The sequence below is a fragment of the Branchiostoma floridae genome, chromosome 7 (genome assembly GCF_000003815.2).
Source record: "Branchiostoma floridae strain S238N-H82 chromosome 7, Bfl_VNyyK, whole genome shotgun sequence".
In the NCBI taxonomy this organism is placed as follows: domain Eukaryota; kingdom Metazoa; phylum Chordata; class Leptocardii; order Amphioxiformes; family Branchiostomatidae; genus Branchiostoma; species Branchiostoma floridae.
In genome coordinates, this window is record NC_049985.1 from 7,471,398 (window position 1) to 7,485,112 (window position 13,715).

General features: G+C 37.4%; 1 protein-coding gene across 2 annotated transcripts in view; it reads right to left on the bottom strand.

Annotated features, from left to right (window-relative positions):
- LOC118419105 (WD repeat-containing protein 17-like) overlaps nucleotides 1-13,715 on the bottom strand; it is a 33,867-nt gene that overhangs the window by 18,968 nt on the left and 1,184 nt on the right. The gene's annotated exons all lie outside the window — the stretch shown is intronic.

Here is a 13,715-nt window from a genome sequence, read left to right on the forward strand (position 1 = left end):
AAATTAAATTCCCACAAACTTAGATGCGCGAACTACTGATATTTTGATAATGGAACCATGGCTCTGTCTAGTTCACACTTTCATTTTAATACTTAATTGCTTACTGTACATAGTTGTATTTTATCCTGTAATACGATGCTGTCAAGTCTGACACCTATTCAGTCGACCAGCTGCTACTGTTAGACATTTTGAGCTATATGTTCTCAATATACCATTTATAGTTATATATATCTTTCTTTGAATGGTACTTAATTTGCTGCAACATATCCAGTATCAAAATGCCGCTGGGATCTATCTGCTTGTAACTTGATTACTGGGAACCTTGGGTATTCCATTTATTTATAACTCATCAAATCATAGGATTCATAACCACAGGCAAAAAAATAATCATGAAAATCATATTTCATTTCCTTTAGAATGACCTATAAAGCAGTGCTCGGAATACCCATTTGCAAACACAACCACATTTTGCTTGGTACAACTTGATTGTAAACCCTGGTAGCACAGTGCGCAACCTGAAATTTTACAGTTGGAACCCCACTTTTCCCCACCTACGTTTCATATTTATTACCTTTGCCAGAATGGCTAAGGTTATGTTTTGGGCTTGTGAGTCTGTGTGTCTGTCTGTCTGTCTGTCTGTCTGTGTGTTAACAGCATAACTCAAGAAGTCTTGGATGGATCCCGATAATATTTGGTAGGTGGGTAGGGGTCGGGAAAACGAAGGTCAAGTTCGATAATGGGTCCCCTAGCGGCTTGCTAAGGTACTGCAGCAGAACCTCAATTTTTGATATCTCCTGTTCTGGACATCCTGTGATAATGATTTTTGAGTGGTAGATAGCCCTTGAGGCAGAGAGTAAGTGCTGTGAGTTTGGGCCCCCTAGCGGTTTTTTGGAACTGCAGGCGCCGGTTTCCTTTCAAACTTTGGACGAGAATAACTCTACAACGTGTTGACGGATCGTCATGATTTTTGGTACGTAGATAGAATGAGTGATGACTTACATAATGGCATACTAATTATACAAATCAACAGCTAATTTGCATAATTAATGAGGAAAATTTATAAATCCATTGCATTCCATGATAGGACTTTCAAACTTGTCACATATGTAGCTGGGAAGGGGAGAAATGTTGATAGATATCAATTATGCAAATTATGGCCTCATTTGCATAATTAATGAGAAAATATGAACATGTTGACTGATCATCATGTTTTTTGGTATGTAGGTAGCGTAAGTGAAGACCTACATAATGAGATACCAATTATGCAAATCAACAGCTAATTTGCATAATTAATGAGGATATTTTATAAATTCACTACATTCCATGATAGGACTTTAAAACTTGTCACATATGTAGCAGAGAAAGAGAGAAATGTCAATACATATTTATCATGCAAATGATGATCTCATTTGCATAATTAATGAGAAAATATGAACGTGTTGACGGATCGTCATGATTTTTGGCATGTAGATAGCCTAAATGAAGACTTACAGGTATAGACATATAGGTATATAATGTGATACTTATTATGCAAATTAACAGCTAATTTGCCTAATTGATTAGGAAAAGTTCATAAATCCACTGCATTCCATTATAGTACTTTCATCAAAGTTGTCACATATGTAACTGATAAAGAGGGAAGAGAGTAAGAGGTGTATTTAAAGACTTTGAAAGAGAATAAGTCAAGAATGGATCAAAGGATCATCATGATTTTCGGGATGCTGATAGCTTAAGTAACGCTTGATACAATTTGATATCAATTAATTGTAACTTGGGATCTAATTTGCATAATCAATGCCGAAATTTTATAAACCAACTCTAAGCATATAATTATAAAGAAAATGAAATGAGTAACGCATTTGTCTACAGACATCATTCTACATAACAAACCTGGTTTATTTGGCAAAGGTATGTGTTCGTGGAACTCTAGTTTCTTGATAAGATAAAACATAAAACCACTGTGAAAATGCTTGACGGAATGATGTGCCTTCTGTCAGCCTACCATTACTTGCTTCAACTGCTAACTACAAACCATCTTGAAAACACAATTTTCTCCCTAATGCAAAATTAAGTCCCCTCGAGTTAACGCCATTTTCAGTAGCTGTGACCAGCATTCTAGTCAGGACTGGTACGTGGTTCGTGGTGGTGTGCATAGTCCAGTGATTCCCAGCCCTGCCTCTGCAACTAGAGAGTTTAAATTCCGGCTGTGTCACTAACCCGACCCCATGCTACTGGAAAGGGCTGCAGTCCTTGTCCTTGTCTTTGCAGGATGGGATGCTACTGTTCCTTGCGCTGGTTGAAAAGAGCTAGGGAATTTCCCCAGTACAATGTACCTGTCAAAACTGTTCGTAGCATCTGTCTTGCTAACACGGTTACTGCAACCTTTGCAATAGAGGCAAGGTGCATGTGGTCTTGTGGTTGTAGGGTCGTTGACTTAAAATTAAATACAGCATCTATAAGACTATAAAGCCCGAGGTCGCATGGTTGAGGAGAGCGACACCTAAAGCATGTAAAACTAAATAACCCATCATACTTATCAATAACTTCAAGAGTAGGGGTCTATCCTGTTATAAGCGGATCAAACTTTACACTACAGTCTGGTCTTACGTATATACACAGCTTTCACTTACCATACAAAACTGAAGGCAGTAATATGCCAAACAAACATTTAACAAACTCAATAGCAATTCAGCTTGTATCTTACCTAATCATGCATCTAAAAAATGCAAGATTATTATGAATTAAAGTTTAAACACTGAAGCAGCTCTACCTGTGTCGCTGCAGCCTCTGCATTCTGCTTACCCATGTAGTATGATTTATAGTCCATCTATATTCGTCACTTCATCAAGGACCATGTACAAAACCATAATGTGATTACCTGAACAAAAGTACTTGACCAATCACAATGCACACAATGTCACACCATTATTTCAAACCCAGTGCAAGTTCTCATCTTGTCAGTTCAAACACGTAGCTTCAAATCTCGTCTGAATGGGATCATTATCGAGTTAAATAGATTTTCCAGCCAAAGAGTTTTGTTCACTCTGCAAGATCTCTAAATGGATTTTCACTTTCCCACAAAAACTCTCAAATTATAAGGAACAAATACCAGCCAACTTAGTTTTCTACTCACTTTAAGTTGTCATATAATTACTTGTGACATTTCTAATGCAACACCTGAGCCACAGAATATATTACACAAAACTTACAGGTAGGAGATAACAAAACATGCATGGTACATTAATGGTTCTCATTCCTTCCATGTTCTACATTACAATTCTGTGTCACAAAACCTGTTTTACATTAATGGTGGCTACATGACCGAATACAGCTTGCAATGATCCGTAAAAGTGACCTTCACTCTAATATACCACAAAGTCAAACAAAAAACAAACCGTCACAGTAGCTTCATCTCTAAGCTCGGTTGTTAGGAGCTAATTTGCCTCTATTGTGTGTCACCGTGGTAGCTGTAAATAAACAATTCCTCAAATGCAAGGGTGGGTTGTTACTTGCTTTTGAACATAATTTAAGCTGAAAATGGCTGTGAGAACCTTGCGTATAGATAGATTTGCTTAAGAATAAAAGAAAGCATTATGATAGAAGTGGTCAAGGTGTGAAATTTATACATATTGTACAGATGGTTTTGCTTTTTCAACGAACATTTTGCATTCAATTTGGTACAGCTATACAAATTATATCAATGTTGTGACAAGTGAAAGGTTGTCTAAGTTAAAGCATGTAATTTTAAGTCAACATCCAGTCTAACAATATCATGTCAGCACCATGCACAGCACGGGTGGGTTGAAGTGGTCATTATATAGAACATTTGCACAGTGACATGCCCGCTTCAGAAGAATGATATAGTACTGGGTAAACATGCTGGCTGTATGATTCATGGAGAGACGCCTTTCTCTTCCCATCCATCAATCTGTGTCAATACAAGATGTCTGCTACTGCTGACCTTTTTATGAATTATAGCAACACTTTAAAAATGGTGAGAAAGCCTTCCAAAAGCAGATTAGGCCACAACAAATCTATTTGTTGCTTCTCAGATTTTTGCAGAGAAAAATTGGACCAACAGGTCGAAAGAAAATAATAATGAATTATTTTAAAAGGTCTGGGGTGAAGATATATGGCTTATTAAAATAACAAAAAAAAATATCCTGAGGAGTTAAATGGCATGTTTTATACAATGATTCCCTTCCTTTGATTTGTTACTAATGTTCTAAAACAAATCTTTTATATAATCAAATAAAATTGGTGTGGCCTAATGGCTTCAATATCTAGTCACACAAATAAAGACAGCTTACATATGTTCTGCGTGCGCATTATATGTTTTGTTTTAGCCTAGATGCCATTAATGTTGGGGCTAATCTTCTCCACAGCCCACTTCCCAGAGAGACATGATATCAGACTTCAAGTATCATTTTCTGGAAAGTACTGGCAATTCTATCTGCATGCCAAAAAATTCCACGAAATCGTCTTTTGGGAGGGACGTAGAACGGGGGTCCCGTGCTCGCGGAGGCACCTTGACCACGTTAATCTACCTGATTACTCAACACGTTGGGTACATACTGGCTGCAAATACACCCGATGTTATATTATACTATGAAGCAGATTTACTCCGACTACAGTTTTTTGTGTATTTGCATCTATAACACAAGATCCCTTCAATGGGTTGGTAGAAGTTTTCATCTGTTGGTAGTTATTGAAGTGCCGAAGAAACGTGGAAATTCTGGAGCCCCTTCCAGTGTTTTCAGGTACTGCAGCACTGCTGTCTAACAGTAACACGCCATTCTGGAAAGTAACAAGGTAAAAAGAATTTTTACCATGTTTCCATAGAAAGGTGGTTTTGCGACCACAAGACAAATGAGCCCTTTATGCTGGGATTGAATATGGGAAGAACGGAGACTAGTGATTATAAATAATAAGGATCACCTTCATTTGTGCTGGCTAGGGCTATGGCTTAAAGAATATTTCATGGGATTTTCATGACAATTTTGGCTTCTTGTTTTATGGAAGTAGTTGCAAATTACTTGACCCAAGGCCTCAAACAGCCTGTTTTTGTCCCAGATAAGTCACATTTCCATTTGTTGGAGATCCATCTGATTACCCCCATATGACCTATCTATAAGTCTTCATACCCAACATGCCTGACTATCTGTAAATATTTGCAGTGGTTTTATGTCCACAACTCCTCAGTGAGCTCTTACTTCAAACCGGGGCTCAAAATTCATTCTTGGAAAAAGGTGCACTAGTGCACCTAACCTACAAATTTATATATATTATCTAGTAGGTGCACAAAATTGGGTGCACAAGATATTTAGTAAAAAAGAGCTTGAAGTTAACTCAGAACTTGAAGTTGTACCTGAAATTCTTCAGCTTGCAAATAAATGTGAAGAATATGCTACATTTACAATCTAGATGCATAACCTCAGTCAACAATTAGCTGCACATCTCCAATTTTGGGCGCACAAAAGTGCATGCCATGTATACAACCCAGTGTTTAAAGCCCTGTTGCAAACTCATCACACCGCTGATATATACCTTACATTGCATTACTGTACATTACTGAAGTTGCTTCAAATTCAATTGCATTTGCCAAACTCATAATCATAGAGACAGCAAAGTCTTGCTTTACATTTTCCTATGAAAATTAAAAATTGAGTGCAGCTGCAAACTAATAAAATTGATTGATGGCAGCTTGTCAGCTCAATATAGGTCATGTGGCAAGAGTTTCTCAGGAGAATGGCCTGTAACTAGTGCATTAGTTTATCCTTCCTTCACGGATGACTGATTCTGCTCCAAGCCAGACAAGGTTACGTACACTATATATAGCACTGGTCATAGGAATATTCCTACCATTTGGACGTCAGACAGGAATACAGATGTTATATGCAGTTTTAGCTTTTTTACCATCAATTTGACCTTACAAAAAAACAATAAGGTCGCAATATGATACATGTATCAAGAACAGACCTTATAAAGGCTTTAATTCCTTTTACGAGGCAAATTGGCATAAATATGGCTGGAAGTTGAGCGTATCCTGGTATTTTTAACCTACGTCATCAACTGATCTCATCTTCAAATGCCTTCAAATTTTCCTGTTTTGTGGTGGCCATTTTCAACTGCGAGTGACACTGCAAATACGACTTTGTTAGGTATCACTAAAGACAATGTGTAAACTGCAGACTGAAACCAGTGAAAGAAGAGTTTAAATGCATTTAGTGATCTACAGTAAGCACTTGCAGCAGACAGCATCACAATAAAGAGGTGGCAGCTTTCACGTGCAGCTGACAAACAGAAACGAAAAAAAACATAAGTTTGCAAAGTAATGTTAACTTCATCTATTTTTGCAGGAACTTAATTCTGTGGTAGAGGGGAACAGCATTGTTAAACTAGCATATTCTTTCATAAGAACTGTGTTCAAAGTAGCCAGTGATGGTTTGTTTAATTATAACAATAAAGGATTTATTTGGAGTCTATTACAAGTCACCAAGGGTTTGGGGACAATCGTTGTAAGAATTTTGAATTGTTTTGAATAAAAGAATATCTAAGCCACAGTTATAAATTTTTCAAAGACTTAAATATGGACATTTGAATCTATTTTAATTACTTGGAATACTAATAAAGGAAACATTTTAATTGTGACTGTACAAAATATGTTCTATATTTTAATCATCTACATGATTCCATGTCATTCTTTTACGAATATTTGTAAATATTTGTAACCTTTGGAAGTTTGAAATTGTAGAATCAGTTTATTGCCCGCACAAAAGTAAGCCCCTATTGTCTTCCTTGGTACATTTTTAGATTTCACTGCTGGGCACTGGTGGGTGCTTTGTGGTGGGACATTGATACATGACACCTAGGAGGTTATATATAAATCAATAAATCTTTATTTAGCCTTAACCTCCTTTATGACACCCAACCATACTTTGCAAGGATGCATGAATTGCTTTCTTCTCAGCCCACGGAAAAATATTACGAAATGTTACATGAAATCGTAGAAAATGGTAAACAATGGTAAAATGCTGTTACAATTATTTATAAACTTTAAGAAGTATCCTAATTCCACACCAAGGAAATATCTAGAAAGTTGAAAAAGGGTTCAAAATATTTCCAAAGTATCAAATCTCCCATAAATATAGATAATTACAAAGAATTTAAAACATTTGTAAATGATGACATTGACAACCTGCAGCTGTGTGGTGACTCAGAACAGACTCTATTCACAAAAATGTTCCTGCAATTCCAGAGCAACCTGCTAGGGGGCCCAAACGAACACCACGTATTCCCTATGTCACAAGCTATCTGCCATAAAAGAAAACAAGACCATAGCACATCCAGCTCAAAAGATACAAAACATGGAATATGTGCTGCAGTACCAAGGTTACATACCAGGGGGCCCAAAATTGACATTGACCTTTGTCTTCCCAACACCTACCCAGATACCAAATATCATCATATTCCATCCAGAGGTTCTTGAGTCATACTGACTACAAAACTCCGGACACACAGACAGACAGACACACCTAAAACTATGTGTATCTCCATTTTCATGGAGATAATTTTTTTCATGGAGATAATTATAACACTTCAAGCTGCAGCCCGTCCCCTGATCCAAGACGATGCGCTGATAGCAACGAAGCCTTAAGTGATTTAAGTCTGACCTGGTCAGTGTTTGAACCTACCATCTGTCGCATACAAATCAAGCACTCTCCCCTATTACACCTGTCTCAAGATAGATAGATAATGGTTTATTTGATCAAAGACAAAATGTTGCAGCAAAGTGGATGAATTGTTGCCAGGACATTGCAGAATCATATCATAGAACACAGTATTCATCAGTTAGAATATAGTTGTAGCATATGACATTCTACATTGTTATATACAATATTTATATGCAAACTTATTTACATTATCTTTAAGCGCAGTTGTATGATATCAATTTGCTGGTATTGCTAAGAAGGTAGTAACTAGTGTACAAAAACACTAGCAAAGGTGGTGATAACTTTACAATTAAATACTACTTTTAAAATATTGAATGTTACTACAATTTGTAGTAACATTCAATGTTATATTGTCAAAGTAAAAGCACGACTAATCTCCATGGTAGAAATTCACTAATTAATTGATTTGGCTGAAGATTATTTTTAAATATCTCATTTATTTGCCCATCTTTAAAATAATGTACAATGTTCAACTCTACATCTACCACTTGTATATTGGGTATAATCTCTAATTCTCGACATACTCTGATACATCAAAACTAAAACTGCAAATCTAATAATGTAAATCAAATCATGTGAAAATCCATGCATATCTTGGCAACAGCGTGAAAACTTAATAAATGTATCTCAGACGCAATTTCTGGAATTGTAACAGATTTTCATTTCAGGCACGTCATTTCATATTGGACAGCCCACTCAATTACTGATACCCATTTCAGTCCACAGTGGCCACAGGCATGCAATTGGTGGCCACATATTTTCTCTGCGCGATGCATGCAAAACAGAGTGGTCGAGTGCTTTAGTTCACTCTCCAATGATCTGTTGTTATAGCTTAACACTTATCTTCCACCTAAGTGATCAACTGGAATTTTTCACACTGTGTAAGTATCTAGGTTACTGAATGGAATGGCGAGTAAGCTGCCTGGTATAAAGGCAACTGCTGATAAAGATAATCCTCTATGGAGATGAACTATGACAATTGCACATTTGAAACCTTGGAAGTTATAAATCTTCTGCACGCTCAACACTTACATTGTGTGGTGGCTCTGAATTCCCAGTTAAAATAACTACCGACGGTATACTTTTATTTACATTAAAAGACAGAGCATGTTATACACATTGAGAATATTAATGAGTTCATAGTGACAGATCACAGTAAAAAAAAACATGGCAAGCATTTGACATTCACAGTATTCTGTTCTGCAAGCTTGATTGCAGATCTGATGGTAGCACCTGATGAATTTGCAACATGCAAATCAAAATAGACTGGAAATCTACAAGTATTTCAACATTATGAAATGTACAGTACTTGATCCAATGCCCATTGCTGTCAGAAATGCACTCTAATAAAAAAGCTGTGTGTGGGTGTTACATAGGCAGACAATTTATCTCTGCGTGATTATTCACATCACAGATGCACTCTTTCGATTTCCTCTTCAAATTAAAGGCTTCTTGAGTACTGTCAGGTAAGTCACAGTTGAAGACTGTGACCACATGTGACTTAGCACTAGCCTAGTAGTCAATCTGAATTTTATGCTTGTCAGAGATCTGCTCCCCTGGGTAGGGGGGCAAATTGCCATTTGAACATGGGCCAGTGGCAACCCTTTTCCTACTGTCAGGGTTTGAAATACACATACTTAACTTGCAATTTGCACATAATTTTTGAGATTTGCATGTAAAATTATTCTGAACTTGCAATCTTGCATGTTGAAAATACCTGGCCTATTGGAAAAATACTGAGGAATTAGACCCCCTACTCTTAGACAAAAAGACAAATGGACGTGTGTCTTTATCCTTCCTTGTTTTTGCCAGTAACTTTCTCCGGCAGCTTTACTACTAATACTAGATGTAATCAAAATTCACCGATTCAAGCTAGCGATACTCGTCGCCATCGCTGCCTAGTTGTATTTTGCATGTAAATTTTTCAAATTGCACGTAAAATTTTTGCCAACTTGCAATTTTGCATGTAGCAAAAAAAAAGTATTTCGATCCCTGTACTGTTGAAGCAGATTTTCAGATTTGGCTGGATTTTGACTTGTTTTTGCTGGGCTTTCTATTTTATCCAGTTTTCATAAAATATTCATGTCCACAAGCCCCACAAAAATCAGCCCAAGTACATGTCAAAACCATCCAGAGCCAAACCTCTGCTTGGAGAGTACCTTCTTCCATGCAATGCAACTGTTGATTCTTATTATTGACTGACTTGGCTTAAACATACATACATTAACCTGAAAGGTCGGATACAGGTGATGTGCAATGTAATTTATTGTCTGATTATGTACAATCACTGATGGGGAGGAATGTGACACTGGGGTATTTTAATTTAACAGTATATGACATCAATGCTCATTTAGCTGTCTGTTCACATCTCCAGGTAGAAATGATTCTACTGCCAATGAAAGGCAACAACTCTTATTCATTATTGTGAATTCCCACTAATGGTAATATATAGAACAAAATGGTTTTGCTGGCTTGAAAGTTCATCTGTGTTGTCAGAGATGGAGGAGGTCATAAAAATGTCCTACAAAATATGATCCACTGCTCACCGAGGCATGTCTTTTATCGGCATGAAGTGCCTTCATAGAGATCCTGAAGTGGCACATTGCTCAAATCCCAAGTCCCATTTCGCTATTGAGTTGGAAATAACAGTTTAATGCTGCTTCAAAGATGGTGATTGAATAATCTTGGGTGCACATGGTTTATCTCAAGTAGGGACTACCACCGGACAATTATGCGCGGTCAGAATTGGTGTGAGTATGCAACACAATGACTTTTGGACTTATCTAACGTGATCTGCATCAAGTTATTTTGATCTGTGGTAGCTTTGAGGCAGGGGTCAGGATAGGAAATTGAAAGTGTTACCAGGGTCCAAAGCTTAGACCATCATCATACACATGAGCGCACCACTGTAGTGTAAATATTTATGCGCAAAGCAGAGATCTCATAGTTGGTGACAAAAAGGGGGTGATTTTTACGTTCTCAAATGGTAAGCAAATTGTTCATTTTAAGTCAGAAAAAAAAGCATTTATTATTTACTTAATCTTAAAGTATGAGACAAAAAATGCACATGTACAATAATGTATTATCAATACTATGTATGATCATTTATCGGGTCATTGTGAAATAAATAACCATGAAAGTTTCAGGATTTACAGTATAGTGCAATTGTATGACAAGTATTTCATCTATAACACTAACAGTCAATAGCAATTTAATGCACAAAGAGACAGCAAAATTGTATATCTCCTTATCATTACCCAGTCAAGAGGTGGGCCATAGGCTTTGTAGGTTGTAGGTCATGTGAAATACTGACCCCATTTGTAGCATTTCAATAGGTGTTTGACTTTGAATGTTTGAATGAATGTCCTTCTCAATCATTGTCCTTTGGTTACCTATCCTTACCTCACTAACCATAAATGATAAAGGTATTGCTGTCAACTATTCCAATATTTGTCTTTCTTAACAAAGTTTGGGTTACTTTTGGGCAACCTTAAGGCCATTGACCTCAGGAATTTTACCATGCTTCAGGTGCAAACAGCTGGGTGCAAAGTAGTTGTTCAAACAAGTTTCTTTGGTAACTTTTACTTAAGCCAACGGCACCCTTAAGGCCATTGACCTTAGGGATTTTACCCTGCTTGAGGTGCAAAGTTTCTTTATAACTAATAAATCACAATTGAACTATTCCAGATACAGTATATATGTTAACTCTATGTCTGTTATCTATGTGTTTTCACCTGCCAAGGACAGCTGAAGCTGTGTATACAGGTGTGTATATTATTAAGAGTCATGGCAGGTGCAGTGACCACACCCATCTAAGCCATGCCACACCCACATACCTCCTAAGGTATTTATTGTAAGATACAAGCATTATCAAAGATACAAGCATCTATCATTAGATATTGTCTGCATACTTTAGAAATAGCTTGTTTGGATCAAGGAGGTTATAATGATCTCATTGTTTAGACAAAGTATTAGCCACTCTAGATCCTTAAGGCTATAGTCCCACTCCAGTCTCCTACTACTAGTACTAGGGATTATATTGGGAATAAGCCAAATACTACCACTAAAATCTGTTAAGATGAGCTGCTTTACTTTTTACTATTTTTACTTTATTGTACGTATTCTGGCAAGGGATCCTTGGAAATGAGCCAACAACCTGCAACAACATTTTGAGATTGCATTTTTGAACAACATATGATTTACAATGTATAATTCATCAGTAGATATATATAAGGACACTCTGATAAGGACACAAGTGGCTCCAATCAGGCTTTAGCCAGACATGCGTGAACGCGTCATCTGGACGCACTTTTCTTAGAATAACAAGAAATTTGATGCCCCTGGACGCCCTTGCACTAGGAGAAAATTGTCTGACAAGCATGAAATTCTGAGTGACCAGGGATGCTACCAGGTCATCTGTGGTCACAGTCTTCTACTGTGACCTCTGGAACAGTATTTTTGCCTCTTGGGATACCTAAGAATGCACTTTTTAAACTTAAAATCATCAAAAACTCTGCACCATGGAAGGTGGATGCCCCCAGACCCCCCTACAATAGTCACTTACTGCGACTCACCAATAAGTTTGGACTCCCTATTTTAAAATCCTAGCTAAAAGCAGAGCCATACAAATGTAGTATGAACCAGACAATAGCATGCAACTCATCTATAACACATAAAATACGGTACATCTTGAAATATTTGAGATAGTATTATGCTTGCAGTTTTTGGAGTGACATCACATTGCGAATGACAGTTATTATCTGTCAGTAAATTAATGCACATTGTGTGCCAACTCCTACTTTGAACACAGGTAATGTCCCCCTTTACCAGCGGGAAAATGGTGGTTTTGAGTTCGCGGCAATGCCATAAACCGTAGTGACATACTAGTACTGTAATAGAAAAAATGTTTGTAATGGTCTTAAGTTCGCAGTGAAACGGCCACAGCAGAAACCGGGAACATAAAACCACCGCGAACATTTCTGCATTTACAACTTATCTCTGATTTTCTACCATGAAATTAAGTCCCCTCCAATGGAAAAGAATCTATTCCATGATAGAAATGTAAACTTTGTTTTGAACACTAAGCAAAATGAAGTACCACAATGATCATATTTCCTGCTAATCCTTCAGCCCTTCATCAAGATAAATAACCCAACAAAGCCCGGACCTTATATGGATAGATCATCGTGCCTCCAGAAGTGGGTCAAAGGCGCCTGGAAATTTGTGTCATCCCAAGTCTCTTGTCAGTATAAAGGTCACCACTATGGTAGTCATTCATATTGAAAAAAGGATTGAGGAAATAGAAGTCTACTTGAAACATTCTGTCAACGTGAGATGAATAGCTATCAAAGGTCATTCAGTCATGCCTGGCTTAGATCAGAGGGAAAGGACAATCTGCTAGTAGTAGTAGTACAGCGCCAGTATGGACAAGGATCGCTATAAGGGAACGACTCTTGGGCACACGATGCAACTATATCGAGGAGCTTTATTCCAACATGGCGATACAGTAGGAGTCGGTGGTCGGACTGACTATAGGACTGAACCAACATAACATAGGGGTGTTATTCTAACTAAATACAACATAAACCAACATGGGTGGCGCAGGTAGACTTAAAATGGACTCTAATCTTCTTTTTCCAACCATTCAATTGTACACCCCATTTGCCAGCGTATTTCGTTCAATCATCCGGATGGTGCAACAAAGCGAAGTTACGCAGCTAGACCACACCACCACAAGATTTGTTGGAACCGTGAAATTAACAGAAGAGTGCAGTTATCTGTTGTGCAATTAACTCGCTTCTAGTTTTACTGTATTGTCAAATGAGATATCAAAAGCAGAAGTTCCCCTGCACTACATTAGAAAGTGGCTAGGGGCACATACAAAGCTGACCTTCGTTTTCCTAAACACTACCCATGCCAAATATCATTAGGCATCATCATCCATCCTCACCTTCTCAAGTTATACTATCGTCAAACACACAT